Source organism: Crinia signifera, chromosome 4 (assembly GCF_055691185.1).
Source record: "Crinia signifera chromosome 4, ASM5569118v1, whole genome shotgun sequence".
NCBI classification, from domain to species: domain Eukaryota; kingdom Metazoa; phylum Chordata; class Amphibia; order Anura; family Myobatrachidae; genus Crinia; species Crinia signifera.
Window position 1 is genome coordinate 4,704,075 of NC_139220.1, and position 17,993 is coordinate 4,722,067.

Here is a 17,993-nt window from a genome sequence, read left to right on the forward strand (position 1 = left end):
CTCATTTATTTGTCTCAGCGCAATGATGTACGATTCCGGTAATGATAAGATTATCTGAGCCCGGTTCTGTTACCTGTTAGAGGAAATCTGAGTGTAGGGGCCTAATTCAGCACGGATCTGTAATTAAAGAATTAACAAAGCAAGCGATTATCGGTGGAATGCGCTGCGTTCGCATTGTATGTGAGCAGCCCAAGTAGCGACTAAAACTGAGAACACTTCGCAATGCAGTCGCAGTTTGACTGACAGGAAACTGGCATTTTGGCACTTATACATGGCGTTTTCTGGGTGTGGTTGGAATAAACGCAGGCGAAGGTCTGTGACGTCATCGCGGCCACTTCCAGCCCGTCCCAGCTGCCTATTACTGGAAAACTCAGAGCTGGAATTTGCTCAGATGACAAAGTATCTTCGATGGTTTAAAAAATGTAAAACATTACCGTAAAAAATAAGGCGAAAATAATAATTTTGATACTTTTCATGTAAACATCTTATTTCAATTTGAAGTCGTACCGATGTTATAGAATGAATCCCTGATTGTGGAGATCAGTAGGTGAGGAACATGCCCTAAATTTATTTTTTTAACCCAAACCTGCTGCAAATAAGCCCCATCCCCCCCCCAACGTCTCCGTGACGAGGTTTATCAGCCTGTTTGAACTTTATATTTTGTTTGTAAGCCGCGGATCTCCATTGTGATTGCGACCGGTCGGTAATCAGCGGCGGGACGCAGTGTTTAGTCTCCAGATTACACGCTGACTCCTTGGCGTAGCGAAGTTAAGAGAGAAAACAAACATATTACGGCGAGAGGGGAATTGTGTTTGTCATTTTACTTTATTTCCAGGCGAATGTGGACAAAGACTTCTTCCATTCCCGCTGCAGTCATAACACGACGTAACACTATTTTCAGGAAGGAATAACCACATTACAGCGAACGGAGATTTTCACAGCAATTTTCTTGTCAAGACAATCTTGTTTTTTAAACATATGTTTTATTAAATTGAATGTATTTGTGTTGCCTGAGACAAGCGCCCATTCAGCCGCCATAGGAGACGTAGCCATGATACGCGCCGCGATGTATACATTGTGCAAGGCCTAATTGGACTAAACCTGATTATGTAACCTATACAATAATGCGTAAGACACAATGGCTGGGTTTTCTTCCTGTTCTCCCGATGGGCCGGCCGACCCACATTGTGAGTGTGTGTGTGTGTGTATGTGTGGGGGGGGGGGGGGGGGGGGTGTCTCTATTTGGAAGACATGGAGCCAGTGCTGGAAGTGTGTGGGTGTACGACGCTATGGTATACCAGCACTGCATGATTCCCGATCACTGTGGCCAGCAGTGATTGGGCGGCCCACGGAACCACTACCCCTTCCATCTGGTGGCTATGGTTTCACCTCCCCTGATGTCCTACTCAGTGTGTCACGCTCCCCCCCCCACGCACTCTCCGACTCGGGGGCTGTGGTTTACCCTGGTGTATACAGAGTGTGGGGAGGCAAGGGACACACCTCATGGGAAGGCAAAACAAACAGTGTCTGTGCGTCGGCGTCCATGTGTCTGTGTGTCAGCATCTGTCAGCATCTTTGTATCTGTGTCAGTATCGTGTGTCAGCATCCATGTCTGTGTGTCAGTGTGCATGTAACAGTGAGTACAGTTGTACCTGCTATCTATCAATAAACCAACACCACTGGGTAAGGAACTGGGCTGCTCATATTTTGTGCACACCTACATACTGTGCTGGCTGCCAGGTGGGGGGTTTAAAGGTGAAACACGTGTCAGGCCCCAAGGCTCTCGAGGTTTCAGGGGCTGGGAGCATGCTGTGGCAGTGCAGCACCTAAATATGGGTTATAAAGGTGCCAGCCGGCCAGACACCCACCCACCCGGATCCTTGGAAGGGAATTTACTCTGACCCCTGTCCTGTAACCATCCTGGGCCTGGTCACCGGTACTAATGAGTTAAGTGACGCGACACACCAAACATTGCTAATGAATATTAATTATCTGGTTTTTTTTTTTAGTAATAATAATAAAATATATACACAATATGCAATGTAATAAAATTCTGCAGCTCAAGGAAGTGGGTTGGGGGGGTCCCAAAGATATCAGTGTACCGGGCCCCAAGACTTCTGTTGCCGGCAAATGCGGATATGATGTGAACGGAGGGTGAAAAACCGCCAGCTTCGCAGCAAAGATGGCGGAATGTCCCTCTCTCTCCAGCGAGCACCCAGGATCCCCACCGTGGTGTTATACGCATTATGTCATCGGCGTAACCTACATCCATATACTCCCGCTATAACACCGCACTATATTGCAGGCGGAACATTGATCAGTATACACAGCCCTTATTGTGCTACGCAAATGATCTTTCTTTTCATACCAACCCCATCCCAAATCATTGCCCAGAACTGCAACACGCTAATTACATATTTACTAGACGAGACTGCGTCTCCCGCCGTGCGATTCACGGGACCGTTCTTGGTATCGGGCCAATAGCTCAATTTTCTCTGAATCAACTCATGAATCTTTTATTATCGCTTCAAACAAAAACAAGATGTTTAAAAGGATGTTTTAAGGGTATAGAGAGCCGCCCGCGTGATCCGCGCTCGTTACGCTGTTATTTCTTCTGTTCTCTGGCGTTTATACACAATGTGCAGAAGGACTCAGATCCGTCGCTGCTGAACCTGCTAGATATTGGAATTATGTCTATTTAGGGGAAGACACAACAAAACCGCAGCGCAAATCAGAGCAGGAAAATCCACGTTCTGCTCCGAGCGTCCGGAAGCGCAAGTCAGGAACACTGCACCCAGATGTAGAAGGCAGGGCTGCAACATACAGGGGATAGTAGCTGCAGGTGCCGACACAGTGTCGGCAGGTTAGGTGGAGAACAGCCGGTTACATTATTGCTGCTTCACATCTGCGGCTAAATCACCAATTACACCAACGGCCGCAATGCGCAGACTACTACCGTATATATATAGGTGCAGATGTGACGGAATGTCCTGCTGTTTTCTACCCTGAAAATCTGATATTACTTCTGATATACACAGTAGATAGATATGAGATAGTAATATAAAGCAAGTATCCTCAGCAGTGTGAGAGGCCCTCGAGGTGTATGGAGTGTTACAGGGCCCCCGAGGTGTATGGAGTGTTACAGGGCCCCCGAGGTGTATGGAGTGTAACCAGGCCCCCTGGGTGTATGGAGTGTTACCGGGCCCCCTAGGTGTATGGAGTGTTACAGAGCCCCCGAGGTGTATGGAGTGTTACCGGGCCCTGTAGGTGTATGGAGTGTTACCAGGCCCTGTAGGTGTATGGAGTGTTACCAGGCCCCCTGGGTGTATGGAGTGTTACCGGGCCCCCTAGGTGTATGGAGTGTTACCGGGCCCCCTAGGTGTATGGAGTGTTACTGGGCCGCCTAGGTGTATGGAGTGTTACCGGGCCCCCTAGGTGTATGGAGTGTTACAGGGCCCCCGAGGTGTATGGAGTGTAACCAGGCCCCCTGGGTGTATGGAGTGTTACCGGGCCCCCTAGGTGTATGGAGTGTTACAGAGCCCCCGAGGTGTATGGAGTGTTACCGGGCCCTGTAGGTGTATGGAGTGTTACCAGGCCCTGTAGGTGTATGGAGTGTTACCAGGCCCCCTGGGTGTATGGAGTGTTACAGAGCCCCCTAGGTGTATGGAGTGTTACCGGGCCCGCTAGGTGTATGGAGTGTTACCGGGCCCCCGAGGTAAATGGAGTGTTACCAGGCCCCCGAGGTAAATGGAGTGTTACCAGGCCCCCAAGGTGTATGGAGTGTTACCGGGCCCCCGAGGTGTTTGGAGTGTTACCGGGCCCCCTAGGTGTATGGAGTGTTACCGGGCCCCCTAAGTGTATGGAGTGTTACCGGGCCCCCTAGGTGTATGAAGTGTTACCGGGCCCCCTAGGTGTATGTAGTGTTACCGGGCCCCCTAGGTGTATGGAGTGTTACCGGGCCCCCTAAGTGTATGGAGTGTTACCGGGCCCCCTAGGTGTATGAAGTGTTACCGGGCCCCCTAGGTGTATGTAGTGTTATCGGGCCCCCTAGGTGTATGGGGTGTTACCGGGCCCGCGAGGTGTATGGGGTGTTAATGGGCCCCCTAGGTGTTTGGAGTGTTACCAGGCCCCCAAGGTGTATGGAGTGTTACCGGGCCCCCTAGGTGTATGGGGTGTTACCGGGCCCGCGAGGTGTATGGGGTGTTACCGGGCCCCCTAGGTGCATGGAGTGTTACCGGGCCCCCTTAGGTGTATGAAGTGTTACCGGGCCCGGGAGGTGTATGGAGTGTTACAGGGCCCCCGAGGTGTATGGAGTGTTACAGGGCCCCCGAGGTGTATGGAGTGTTACAGGGCCCCCTAGGTGTATGGAGTGTTACCGAGCCCCCTAGGTGTATGGAGTGTTACCAGGCCCCCTAGGTGTATGGAGTGTTACAGAGCCCCCTAGGTGTATGGAGTGTTACCGGGCCCGCTAGGTGTATGGAGTGTTACCGGGCCCCCGAGGTAAATGGAGTGTTACCAGGCCCCCAAGGTGTATGGAGTGTTACCGGGCCCCCAAGGTTTTTGGAGTGTTACCGGACCCCCTAGGTGTATGGAGTGTTACCGGGCCCCCTAAGTTTATGGAGTGTTACTGGGTCCCCTAGGTGTATGAAGTGTTACCGGGCCCCCTAGGTGTATGTAGTGTTATCGTGCCCCCTAGGTGTATGGAGTGTTATCGGACCCGCTAGGTGTATGGAGTGTTACCAGGCCCCCAAGGTGTATGGAGTGTTACCGAGCCCCCTAGGTGTATGGGGTGTTACCGGGCCCGCGAGGTGTATGGGGTGTTACCGGGCCCCCTAGGTGTATGGAGTGTTACCGGGCCCCCTTAGGTGTATGAAGTGTTACAGGGCCCCCTAGGTGTTTGTAGTGTTATAGGGCCCCCTAGGTGTATGAAGTGTTACCGAGCCCCCTAGGTGTTTGTAGTGTTATAGGGCCCCCTAGGTGTATGGAGTGTTACCGGGCCCGCTAGGTTATGGAGTGTTACCGGGCACCCTAGGTGTATGAAGTGTTACCAGGCCCCCTAGTTGTATGTAGTGTTATCAGGCCCCCTAGGTGTATGGAGTGTTACCGGGCCCCCTAAGTTTATGGAGTGTTACTGGGTCCCCTAGGTGTATGAAGTGTTACCGGGCCCCCTAGGTGTATGTAGTGTTATCGTGCCCCCTAGGTGTATGGAGTGTTATCGGACCCGCTAGGTGTATGGAGTGTTACCAGGCCCCCAAGGTGTATGGAGTGTTACCGAGCCCCCTAGGTGTATGGGGTGTTACCGGGCCCGCGAGGTGTATGGGGTGTTACCGGGCCCCCTAGGTGTATGGAGTGTTACCGGGCCCCCTTAGGTGTATGAAGTGTTACAGGGCCCCCTAGGTGTTTGTAGTGTTATAGGGCCCCCTAGGTGTATGAAGTGTTACCGAGCCCCCTAGGTGTTTGTAGTGTTATAGGGCCCCCTAGGTGTATGGAGTGTTACCGGGCCCGCTAGGTTATGGAGTGTTACCGGGCACCCTAGGTGTATGAAGTGTTACCAGGCCCCCTAGTTGTATGTAGTGTTATCAGGCCCCCTAGGTGTATGGAGTGTTACCGGGCCCCGGAGGTGTATGGAGTATTACCGGGCCCCCTAGGTGTATGGAGTGTTACCGGGCCCCCTAGGTGTATGGAGTGTTACCGGGCCCCCTAGGTGTATGGAGTGTTACCAGGCCCCCTAGGTGTATGGAGTGTTACAGAGCCCCCTAGGTGTATGGAGTGTTACCGGGCCCGCTAGGTGTATGGAGTGTTACCGGGCCCCCGAGGTAAATGGAGTGTTACCAGGCCCCCAAGGTGTATGGAGTGTTACCGGGCCCCCAAGGTTTTTGGAGTGTTACCGGACCCCCTAGGTGTATGGAGTGTTACCGGGCCCCCTAAGTTTATGGAGTGTTACTGGGTCCCCTAGGTGTATGAAGTGTTACCGGGCCCCCTAGGTGTATGTAGTGTTATCGTGCCCCCTAGGTGTATGGAGTGTTATCGGACCCGCTAGGTGTATGGAGTGTTACCAGGCCCCCAAGGTGTATGGAGTGTTACCGAGCCCCCTAGGTGTATGGGGTGTTACCGGGCCCGCGAGGTGTATGGGGTGTTACCGGGCCCCCTAGGTGTATGGAGTGTTACCGGGCCCCCTTAGGTGTATGAAGTGTTACAGGGCCCCCTAGGTGTTTGAAGTGTTACCGGGCCCGGGAGGTGTATGGAGTGTTACAGGGCCCCCGAGGTGTATGGAGTGTTACAGGGCCCCCGAGGTGTATGGAGTGTTACAGGGCCCCCTAGGTGTATGGAGTGTTACCGAGCCCCCTAGGTGTATGGAGTGTTACCAGGCCCCCTAGGTGTATGGAGTGTTACAGAGCCCCCTAGGTGTATGGAGTGTTACCGGGCCCGCTAGGTGTATGGAGTGTTACCGGGCCCCCGAGGTAAATGGAGTGTTACCAGGCCCCCAAGGTGTATGGAGTGTTACCGGGCCCCCAAGGTTTTTGGAGTGTTACCGGACCCCCTAGGTGTATGGAGTGTTACCGGGCCCCCTAAGTTTATGGAGTGTTACTGGGTCCCCTAGGTGTATGAAGTGTTACCGGGCCCCCTAGGTGTATGTAGTGTTATCGTGCCCCCTAGGTGTATGGAGTGTTATCGGACCCGCTAGGTGTATGGAGTGTTACCAGGCCCCCAAGGTGTATGGAGTGTTACCGAGCCCCCTAGGTGTATGGGGTGTTACCGGGCCCGCGAGGTGTATGGGGTGTTACCGGGCCCCCTAGGTGTATGGAGTGTTACCGGGCCCCCTTAGGTGTATGAAGTGTTACAGGGCCCCCTAGGTGTTTGTAGTGTTATAGGGCCCCCTAGGTGTATGAAGTGTTACCGAGCCCCCTAGGTGTTTGTAGTGTTATAGGGCCCCCTAGGTGTATGGAGTGTTACCGGGCCCGCTAGGTTATGGAGTGTTACCGGGCACCCTAGGTGTATGAAGTGTTACCAGGCCCCCTAGTTGTATGTAGTGTTATCAGGCCCCCTAGGTGTATGGAGTGTTACCGGGCCCCGGAGGTGTATGGAGTATTACCGGGCCCCCTAGGTGTATGGAGTGTTACCGGGCCCCCTAGGTGTATGGAGTGTTACCGGGCCCCCTAAGTGTATGGAGTGTTACCGGGCCCCCTAGGTGTATGGAGTGTTACCATGCCCCCTAGGTGTATGGAGTGTTACCGGGCCCCCTAGGTGTATGGAGTGTTACAATGCCCCCTAGGTGTATGGAGTGTTACCATGCCCCCTTGGTGTATGGAGTGTTACCGGGCCCCCTAGGTGTATGAAGTGTTTTCGGCCCCCCTAGGTGTATGGAGTGTTAACGGGCCCGCTAGGTGTATGGAGTGTTATCGGGCCCGCTAGGTGTATGGAGTGTTACCGGACCCCTAGGTGTATGGAGTGTTAACGGGCCCGCTAGGTGTATGGAGTGTTACCGGGCCACCTAGGTGTATGGAGTGTTACCGGGCCACCTAGGTGTATGAAGTGTTACCGGGCCCCCTAGGTGTATGTAGTGTTATCGGGTCCCCTAGGTGTATGGAGTGTTACCGGGCCCCCTAGGTGTATGGAGTGTTACCGGGCCCCGGAGGTGTATGGAGTATTACTGGGCCCTCTAGGTGTATGGAGTGTTACCGGGACCCCTAGGTGTATGGAGTGTTACCGGGCCCCCTAGGTGTATGGAGTGTTACCGGGCCCCCTAGGTGTATGGAGTGTTACCATGCCCCCTAGGTGTATGATGTTTTAATGGGCCCCCTAGGTGTATGGAGTGTTACCATGCCCCCTAGGTGTATGGAGTGTTACCATGCCCCCTAGGTGTATGGAGTGTTACCGGGACCCCTAGGTGTATGGAGTGTTACCGGGCCCCCTAGGTGTATGGAGTGTTACCGGGCCCCCTAGGTGTATGGAGTGTTACCATGCCCCCTAGGTGTATGATGTTTTAATGGGCCCCCTAGGTGTATGGAGTGTTACCATGCCCCCTAGGTGTATGGAGTGTTACCATGCCCCCTAGGTGTATGGAGTGTTACCGGGCCCCCTAGGTGTATGAAGTGTTATCGGCCCCCCTAGGTGTATGGAGTGTTAACAGGCCCGCTAGGTGTATGGAGTGTTACCGGGCCCGCTAGGTGTATGGAGTGTTACCGGGCCCCCTAGGTGTATGGAGTGTTAGCGGGCCCCCTAGGTGTATGAAGTGTTACCGGGCCCCCTAGGTGTATGTAGTGTTATCGGGTCCCCTAGGTGTATGTAGTGTTATCGGGTCCCCTAGGTGTATGGAGTGTTACCGGGCCCCCTAGGTGTATGAATTGTTACCGGGCCCCCTAGGTGTTTGTAGTGTTATAGGGCCCCCTAGGTGTATGGAGTGTTACCGGGCCCGCTAGGTGTATGGAGTGTTACCGGGCCCCCTAGGTGTATGAAGTGTTACCAGGCCCCATAGTTGTATGTAGTGTTATCGGGCCCCCTAGGTGTATGGAGTGTTACCGGGCCCGGAGGTGTATGGAGTATTACTGGGCCCTCTAGGTGTATGGAGTGTTACCGGGCCCCCTAGGTGTATGGAGTGTTACCGGGCCCCCTAGGTGTATGGAGTGTTACCGGGCCCCCTAGGTGTATGGAGTGTTACCATGCCCCCTAGGTGTATGAAGTTTTAATGGGCCCCCTAGGTGTATGGAGTGTTACCGGGCCCCCTAGGTGTATGGAGTGTTACTGGGCCCCCTAGGTGTATGAAGTGTTATCGGCCCCCCTAGTTGTATGGAGTGTTACTGGGCCCGCTAGGTGTATGGAGTGTTACCGGGCCCCCTAGGTGTATGAAGTGGTACCGGGCCCCCTAGGTGTATGTAGTGTTATCGGGTCCCCTAGGTGTATGGAGTGTTACCAGGCCCCCTAGGTGTGTGGAGTGTTACCAGGCCCTCGAGGTGTATGGAGTGTTACCAGGCCCCCTAGGTGTATGGAGTGTTACCTGGCCCCCTAGGTGTATGTAGTGTTATCGGGCCCCCTAGGTGTATGGAGTGTTATCGGGTCCCCTAGGTGTATGTAGTGTTACCGGGCCCCCTAGGTGTATGTAGTGTTACCGGGCCCCCTAGGTGTATGAAGTGTTACCGGGCCCCCTAGGTGTATGTAGTGTTATCGGGTCCCCTAGGTGTATGGAGTGTTACCGGGCCCCCGAGGTGTATGGAGTGTTACCGGGCCCCTGAGGTGTATGGAGTGTTACCGGGCCCCCTAGGTGTATGGAGTGTTACCAGGCCCCCTAGGTGTATGTAGTGTTACCGGGCCCGCTAGGTGTATGGATTGTTACCGGGCCCCCTAGGTGTATGGAGTGTTACCGGGCCCCCTAGATGTATGGAGTGTTACCGGGCCCCCTAGGTGTATGGAGTGTTACCGGGCCCCTGAGGTGTATGGAGTGTTACCGGGCCCCCTAGGTGTATGGAGTGTTACCAGGCCCCCTAGGTGTATGTAGTGTTACCGGGCCCGCTAGGTGTATGGATTGTTACCGGGCCCCCTAGGTGTATGGAGTGTTACCGGGCCCCCTAGATGTATGGAGTGTTACCGGGCCCCCTAGGTGTATGGAGTGTTACCGGGCCCCCTAGGTGTATAGAGTGTTACAGGGCCCCCTAGGTGTATGGAGTGTTACCGGGCCCCCTAGGTGTATGGAGTGTTACAGGGCCCCCGAGGTGTATGGAGTGTTACCCCTGGTACCTATACAGCAGGACCACCCTGAGTTACAGTCCATTAAGACATATTGTATTCATGTCCCCCTGTGTCTGGTACTAGCTCCCTCGCCCAGGGAGCTGACACTCTGCGTGTTGACAATGAGACTGCCCATCACAGACAGCAGAGTGATGTCTGCTGTCACATCCCCAGTGCCTGTCTCTTTCTCAGCGAGAAGCTTTGACAATGCTAAGACAATGGTTTGGGCGTCACCGGCCGGCGCTGTTGGCTGGTGGGCTTATTATGTGATTGATGTTTTCCCCGTCTACCTGATACACGCGGCTCGTCATCCGCGCCTCCCCCCGCTGTCACTTCTCTGTCTGTCTGACATAACATCAGGATGACAGTGGTGCTGTTTTGTGTGGAATATAACAGGGCTGTCACACATATCTGAGCCGTATCCTGGACAGCCTCCTCCCAGCAGCATTATACACTGACAAGTAGGTTAAAGACCCCTCCCTGCCTCTTTCTCTCGTGAAGGCGACACAAATTGAGAGAATCACATTATTAGGAAGTCAATCATCCGCAGGATAAAGACGATCAGTGGGAACGCGACTGAAATGAATCCGCTGACGAGTCCTCCAAAGGGGGGGGGGGGGCAATAAGGGATCAGGTGAATGGATTAGTGTCCATGACCGTCCTCTCCTAACGGTGTACCCAGAGCGATCTCTGTGTCGGCTAACGACGCGGAGCGCTGACTCCGTACCCGGCTGAGGGTCCCTGGAAACTTCTGGTCGGTTATAAAAATGCTTTAAAGAAATAAATAAGAAAAAATAGTTTAATTACTATAATTCATCTGCAGCGACGCCCCCGGTAGGAGAGCGCTATTATCTCAGCCAACGGCAGCATGGCGGAGATCTGCGGCTATCACAACACGACGCCCCGTCCCCCCATTCTGCCTCACATTCCAGGGGAGTTTCACATTTCAAATAAGTGAAAAGAAATAAAAGGCGACTTCTTTCTCCCGTGAAGCGTAAATCGCTGCGCAGTCCGTTTGTTCATCCCCCTCCGCCGCCTACAGAAACTTTTTCATTGTCAGTAGAATGTTCTATAGTTCCACAGCGGGAAAGATTTATGAGGGTGACATATTAACTACATACAGATCATTGGTATATTAAGGGTTAAAGAATCGCAACAGTGCAACTAGGGGAGGCCAGGACGCCCGCACGTAGCCTGGCAAAGGGCGACGTAGGCCGGGGCCTACCCAATCATCCAAACTGGGAGTAGAGGAGGCATCTGGCCTATTACACAACAGCCCCACACGGGATGTATACATCACATCAACACCCAACCTCACACCCACGTACAGCCGCCCGCAGGCAGAACTTCAGGGGTCCTAATGCCCGGCGGTCACCCTGCCCACCACCCGGCTCTGCTGGTCGGAGAATGGGCCTAACTTAACATGGAACACTACTTAGAGAATTCTGAAATCACGCGATTCTCGAACGACTGCGCAGCCCAGCGTTTGGGGGGGGGAATATAGGCATTTTCTGGTGTTCCAGGAAACAACGTGGGCTTGCCCAGGTGTTATTGTGGTGGATCTCTGATGGCAGCGATGGCCACTTCCAGCCGGTCTCAGATTAGTGGCAGCCTCAGACCTGCTCCCATGTACACAGACACTTCCATGTTCCAGGCTTTGTGTATAGATCTGTGAGTGGGCGGCGGCTGTCTGCTCATCACTAGGGGCCCATGCTGGAAAAGGCACTGAGTGCAGTGAGGGAGCGTATACAGAGATGGAGTGTGTGCAGTGAGGGAGTGAGTGCAGTGAGGGAGCGTGTGCAGTGAGGGAGTGTGTGCAGTGAGGGAGCGTATACAGAGATGGAGTGTGTGCAGTGAGGGAGCGTATACAGAGATGGAGTGTGTGCAGTGAGGGAGCGTGTGCAGTGAGGGAGCGTGTGCAGTGAGGGAGCGTATACAGAGATGGAGTGTGTGCAGTGAGGGAGCGTATACAGAGATGGAGTGTGTGCAGTGAGGGAGCGTATACAGAGATGTAGTGTGTGCAGTGAGGGAGCGTATACCGAGATGGAGTGTGTGCAGTGAGGGAGCGTATACAGAGATGGAGTGTGTGCAGTGAGGGAGCGTATACAGAGATGGAGTGTGTGCAGTGAGGGAGCGTATACCGAGATGGAGTGTGTGCAGTGAGGGAGCGTATACCGAGATGGAGTGTGTGCAGTGAGGGAGCGTATACCGAGATGGAGTGTGTGCAGTGAGGGAGCGTATACAGAGATGGAGTGTGTGCAGTGAGGGAGCATATACCGAGATGGAGCGTGTGCAGTGAGGGAGCGTATACAGAGATGGAGCGTGTGCAGTGAGGGAGCGTATACAAAGATGGAGTGTGTGCAGTGAGGGAGCGTGTGCAGTGAGGGAGTGTGTGCAGTGAGGGAGCGTGTGCAGTAATGGAGCGTGTGCAGTGAGGGAGCGTGTGCAGTGAGGGAGCGTGTGCAGTAATGGAGCGTGTGCAGTGAGGGAGCGTGTGCAGTGAGGAAGCGTGTGCAGTGAGGGAGCGTGTGCAGTAATGGAGCGTGTGCAGTGAGGGAGCGTGTGCAGTGAGGGAGCGTGTGCAGTGAGGGAGCGTGTGCAGTGAGGAAGCTTGTGCAGTGATGGAGCGTGTGCAGTGATGGAGCGTGTGCAGTGATGGAGCGTGTGCAGTGATGGAGCGTGTGCAGTGAGGGAGCGTGTGCAGTGAGGGAGCGTGTGCAGTGATGGAGCGTGTGCAGTGAGGGAGCGTGTGCAGTGAGGGAGCGTGTGCAGTGATGGAGCGTGTGCAGTGAGGGAGCGTGTGCAGTGAGGGAGCGTGTGCAGTGATGGAGCGTGTGCAGTGAGGGAGCGTGTGCAGTGATGAAGCGTGTGCAGTGATGGAGCGTGTGCAGTGAGGGAGCGTGTGCAGTGAGGGAGCGTGTGCAGTGAGGGAGCGTGTGCAGTGATGGAGCGTGTACACTCGCCAATGTCAAATAGTACTTTTGCGATTTTTGGATTTCTGTGTCCGCTTCTGAATCAGGCCCCTATAAAGCTCAGATACACAGCAGGTACTCAGCAGGTACTCAGCAGGTACTCAGCAGGTACGCAGCAGGTACACAGCAGGTACACGGCAGGCACACAGCAGATGCACGGCAGGTACTCGGCAGGTACACAGCAGGTACACAGCAGGTACTCGGCAGGTACACAGCAGGTGCACAGCAGGTACTCAGCAGGTACACAGCAGGTGCACAGCAGGTACTCGGCAGGTACACAGCAGGTACACAGCAGGTACTCAGCAGGTGCACAGCAGGTACTCAGCGGGTACACAGCGGGTACTCAGCGGGTACACGGCGGGTACTCAGCAGGTACACGGCGGGTACTCAGCAGGTACACAGCAGGTACTCAGTAGGTAAACAGCAGGTAAACAGCAGGTACACAGCAGGTTCACAGCAGGTACTCAGCGGGTGCACAGCAGGTACTCAGCGGGTGCACAGCAGGTACACAGCAGGTACTCAGCAGGTACACAGCAGGTGCACAGAAATATCCAGATAAAGCCTATTGGATTGATCCCATGGTGATAACATTTGTGGTGTGACTGTAAATCCCTTCTGCCCCATTACAGACACATGGAGAACATTCCGTACTTTTGCTGCATTGTTGCTCGCCCAGCATTCAGCACCGGTCCCCTGAATGCGCACCCAGCGCCGTGACCCAGCGCGAGCAGGAGACGCATCCGATTCCCATCCCCAGAAGGCCGCAGCTGCGCGGTCACCTACCTCCCCGACGCCTATTATGTCTTTATGTTGCCGTTTCCCTGAACAGTAGCCGACTTAATCAGACACCTGCTCACAAAACCCCCATAATCCAGTGCATTCAAAAAATTAAAGCAATTCATCGCAAATCATGTTCATCTTCTGCATTCCGACAGCTGATTTTATTATTATTATTGTGCCTCATACATTATGTAAAATATAAAACACGTTCTAAGCACCAGGAAATGGTGAATGGCAAGGACGAAGATTCATCTCACATAGAACACAGAGTATTTCAGTCCTCGCAGGCTGCTATGTATTCCCAGTATCCATGGGCGAGAGTCCCGGGCCATGCACCCCAGTGATAGGCAGAACCCCCGCTGCCCTATGTGGGGAGAAGGACCCTCATTCTCAGAGCATTGCCTTACTCAGTGGGAGCTGCCATCTCAGAATCTGTGTTCAGCAGACAGCGACCTCTGCAACCAGTCAGTATCCCGCTCAGTGATTGGTGTCTGTAAGCTATAACCATAGTTGCTGATAGATATAGTGACTGCAAGCGATACCATTGCCTCGGGGTACAGAGGGTTAGGGGTCCCGGGACCCAGGTTATATACACTTCCAATTTCCCAGATTCGCCTGATAAGCAAATGGTTCTAGCTCGATGCCCATTCTGAATGAGATAACATTCCAGTATCAGTGCAAGGTGTGTAGCGGGTGTTATAGTGGTAACGGGGCACTGTAATGTGGCATAACATGAATTGGGGGGCACTGTTATGTGGCATAACATGAATTGGAGGGCACTGATGTAGTATAATCTGATCTTCTCTTTGTAATATGGTATAATATGTACTGGAAGTTACTATAATGTTACATAATAAGAGCTGGGACACTGTAATTTGGCACAATATGAAGTGGAGGCACTATAGTGTGGCATAATTTGAACTGAGGCACTGTAATGTGGCACAATATGAAGTGCAGGCACTATAGTGTGGCAGAATATGAACTGGAGCACTGTCATGTGGCATAATATAAACTAGGGGCACTGTAATGTGGCATACTATGAACTGGGGCACTGTAATGTGGCATAATATAAACTAGGGGCAGCCTCATGCACCTACAGTGTCATTCACCCTGAACCCTCTCTCCTTTTCTCCTCCTTTGAGTCTCACTCTATCCGTCTATTCTACCCCTACCACCTCCGTGTCGCTGCAATCTACCGCCCCCCTGGCCCTATCTCCCAATTTCTTGACAACTTCGCCGCCTGGCTTCCACACTTCCTCTCCTCTGACCTGCCATCTGTCATTCTTGGTGACTTTAACATCCCCTTGGATAACCCCGCTGATCCTGGCACCTCCAAACTCCTCTCTCTCTCTGCTCCTCTCTTGGCCTATCTCAGTGGCCTACCTCTCCCACCCACATCCAAGGACACTCCCTCGATCTCGTCTTCTCTCGCTCTTGTTCCCTTACTGACTACACTATCTCGGCTTTTCCTCTTTCTGACCATCACCTCATCTCCTTCTCCCTCACTGCTTCCCCCTCTCCCACCCCCCCTCCCAAGCGCATTGTCTCACGGCATAACGTCAACACACTTGATCTTGCTGCCTTCTCAAACACGCTGTGTCCTCTTCTCGCCCCAATCGCCCTCATGTCCTGCCCGAACCTCGCCACCTCCCTCTATAATGACACCCTATCTTCGGCATTGGACTCTGCCTGCCCTCCCTCCTCTATCCCCCTTCGATGCTCCAACCCCCAACCGTGGCACTCGCCTATCACCCGATTCCTTAAAAAGTGCTCTCGCACTGCTGAGCGCTTCTGGAAGAAATCACGCTCCCTTGCGGATTATCTCCATTTCAAATTCATTCTTTCCTCCTTCAGCTCTGCCCTTGCTCTGGCCAAGGAATCCTACTTTAAGTCCCTCATCCTTTCCCAATCATCCAATCCCCGCAGGCTCTTCGCCACCTTCAATTCCTTGCTCTCCCCCCCTCCTCCAGCTCTTCCGTCCTCCATCGTAGCCGCTGATTTTGCTACCTACTTTTCAACCAAAATCTCCTCTCTCAGGACTGCCATCACTGCTGCCATGACCTCACCCTCTCCATCCTCCCCTCCTACATCTCCACTCCCCTCCTTCCAACCCCTGTCCTCATTTTACCCCACCACTGCTGCTGAAGTCCACTCTATCCTTCAATCCGCTTCTCCTTCCACCTGCCCGCTCGATCAGCTCCAATATTATCCGTCGTCTCAGTCCGTCAGTCTACTCTCACCTGGCTCACCTCATTAATCTTTCCCTATCCTCTGGGATCTTCCCTTCCTCCTTCAAACACGCTCTTGTCTCCCCAATTCTCAAAAAAACAAATCTGGACCCCAACTCTCCATCCAACTACAGGCCCATCTCCCTCCTCCCTTTTGCCTCCAAGCTCCTAGAACGTCTGACCTATAATCGTCTCCTAAGCCACCTTACTGCTAACTCCATTCTAGTCCCCCTCCAATCCGGGTTCCGCCCTTTACATTCCACTGAAACTGCCCTGACCAAAGTCACTAACGATTTACTATCGGCTAAATCCAAAGGCCTCTTCTCTATCCTCATCCAGCTTGATCTGTCGGCAGCCTTTGACACTGTTGACCACCCTCTCCTGCTCAACACCCTCCGCTCCTTTGGCATCACTGGCACGGTCTTCTCCTGGTTCACCTCATACCTCTCCGATCGCTCCTTCTCTGTCTCCACTCCGAGCTCCTCCTCTCCTACTACCCCGCAGCCAGTCGGTGTTCCCCAAGGGTCAGTCCTTGGCCCTCTCCTCTTCTCCCTCTACACCACCTCTCTGGGCACCCTCATCAGCTCCTATGGTTTTCATTACCACCTTTATGCTGATGATACCCTAATCTATCTCTCCTCCCCCGACCTATCCCCATCACTCCTGTCCAAGGTCTCCGAATGCCTCACGGCCATCTCAGCTTGGATGACCCAACGCTTCCTGAAACTAAACATGGCTAAAACTGAACTTCTAATCTTCCATCCCCCGAACATCCCCTCTTCTCCCACTCTCTCCATCAGCATTGGTGAAACCGAGATCACCTCCACCGACCAAACGCGCTGCCTCGGTGTCATCATTGACTCCTCCCTCTCTTTCACCCCCCACATTCGTGCTCTCTCACAGTCTTGCTGCTTTCACCTATGCAACATCTCACACATCAGACCATTCCTCTCCACTGACGCAACCAAAATTCTTATTCACTCTCTTGTCATCTCCCGCCTTGACTACTGCAACATCCTTCTCTCTGGGCTACCTCTCACCCGCCTCGCACCTCTCCAAACCATTCTTAACGTTGCTGCTAGGCTCATCTTCCTCTCCCGCCGCTCTACCTCCGCCTCCCCCCTCTGTCTATCTCTTCACTGGCTCCCCATTCCTTTCCGAGTTCTCTTTAAACTCCTCACCACCACCTACAAGGCTCTCTCCTCCTCCACCGCTCCTTACCTCTCTTCACTGATCTCTATCCACACTCCCTCCCCTCCTCTTCGCTACATCGCTGACCGCCGACTGACCTCTCACCTAATCACCTCCTCCCACTCCCGTGTCCAAGACTTCTCTCGCGCTGCCCCCCTGCACTGGAACAACCTCCCGCCACCCATCAGGCTTTCTGATTCCCTTACCTCCTTCAAGCGCTCCCTCAAAACCCACTTTTTTCGACTAGCCTATCCCTCCTCCTAACCTCTTTTGATCCTCCTATCCTGCCTCTGTTCCCCTCCGTTCCTACTTATCCTGTTGTTTTTCGTTCGTCCACCCACCAATTTTTAGTATGTTAACTCTTATGAGTAGGGTCCTCCTGCCTCACGTACTCACCCTACCTCTTTACCTCACATGTCCTCCTGTCCTGTTCTTCCCTTCCTCTACTTCATCTTCAGTCTCCTCGACAATTTTGACACCTACTTCTGAACTGATGATGATTTTATTTCTACCAGCTATACCCCTATTTATACTGTATTTTTCAACACACCCTGTACGTTACCTTGTAATTTGTTTTTTGTTTGCTATGTACGGCGCTGCGGACACCTTGCGGCGCTTTATAAATAAACGTACTACTACTACTAATGTGGCATATTCTGATGTTATATGGTATAATATGAACTGGAAGACACTATACTGTTACATATTAAGAACTGGAGCACTGTAATGTGGCACAATATGAACTGGAGGCACTATAGTGTGACCTATTATTAATCATGGACAATGTAATGTGGTAAAATATGACCCGAGGCACTCAAATGTGGCATAATATGAGCTGGGTGCACTGTAATGTGGCAAATTCTGAACTGGGGCACTGTAATGTGGCAGAATATAAACTAGGGGCACTGTAATGTGGCATACTATGAACTGGGGCACTGTAATGTGGCATAATATAAACTAGGGGCACTGTAATGTGGCATACTATGAACTGGGGCACTGTAATGTGGCATAATATAAACTAGGGTCACTGTAATGTGGGATTATATGAACTGGAGCACTGTAATGTGGCATAATATAAACTAGGGGCACTGTAATGTGG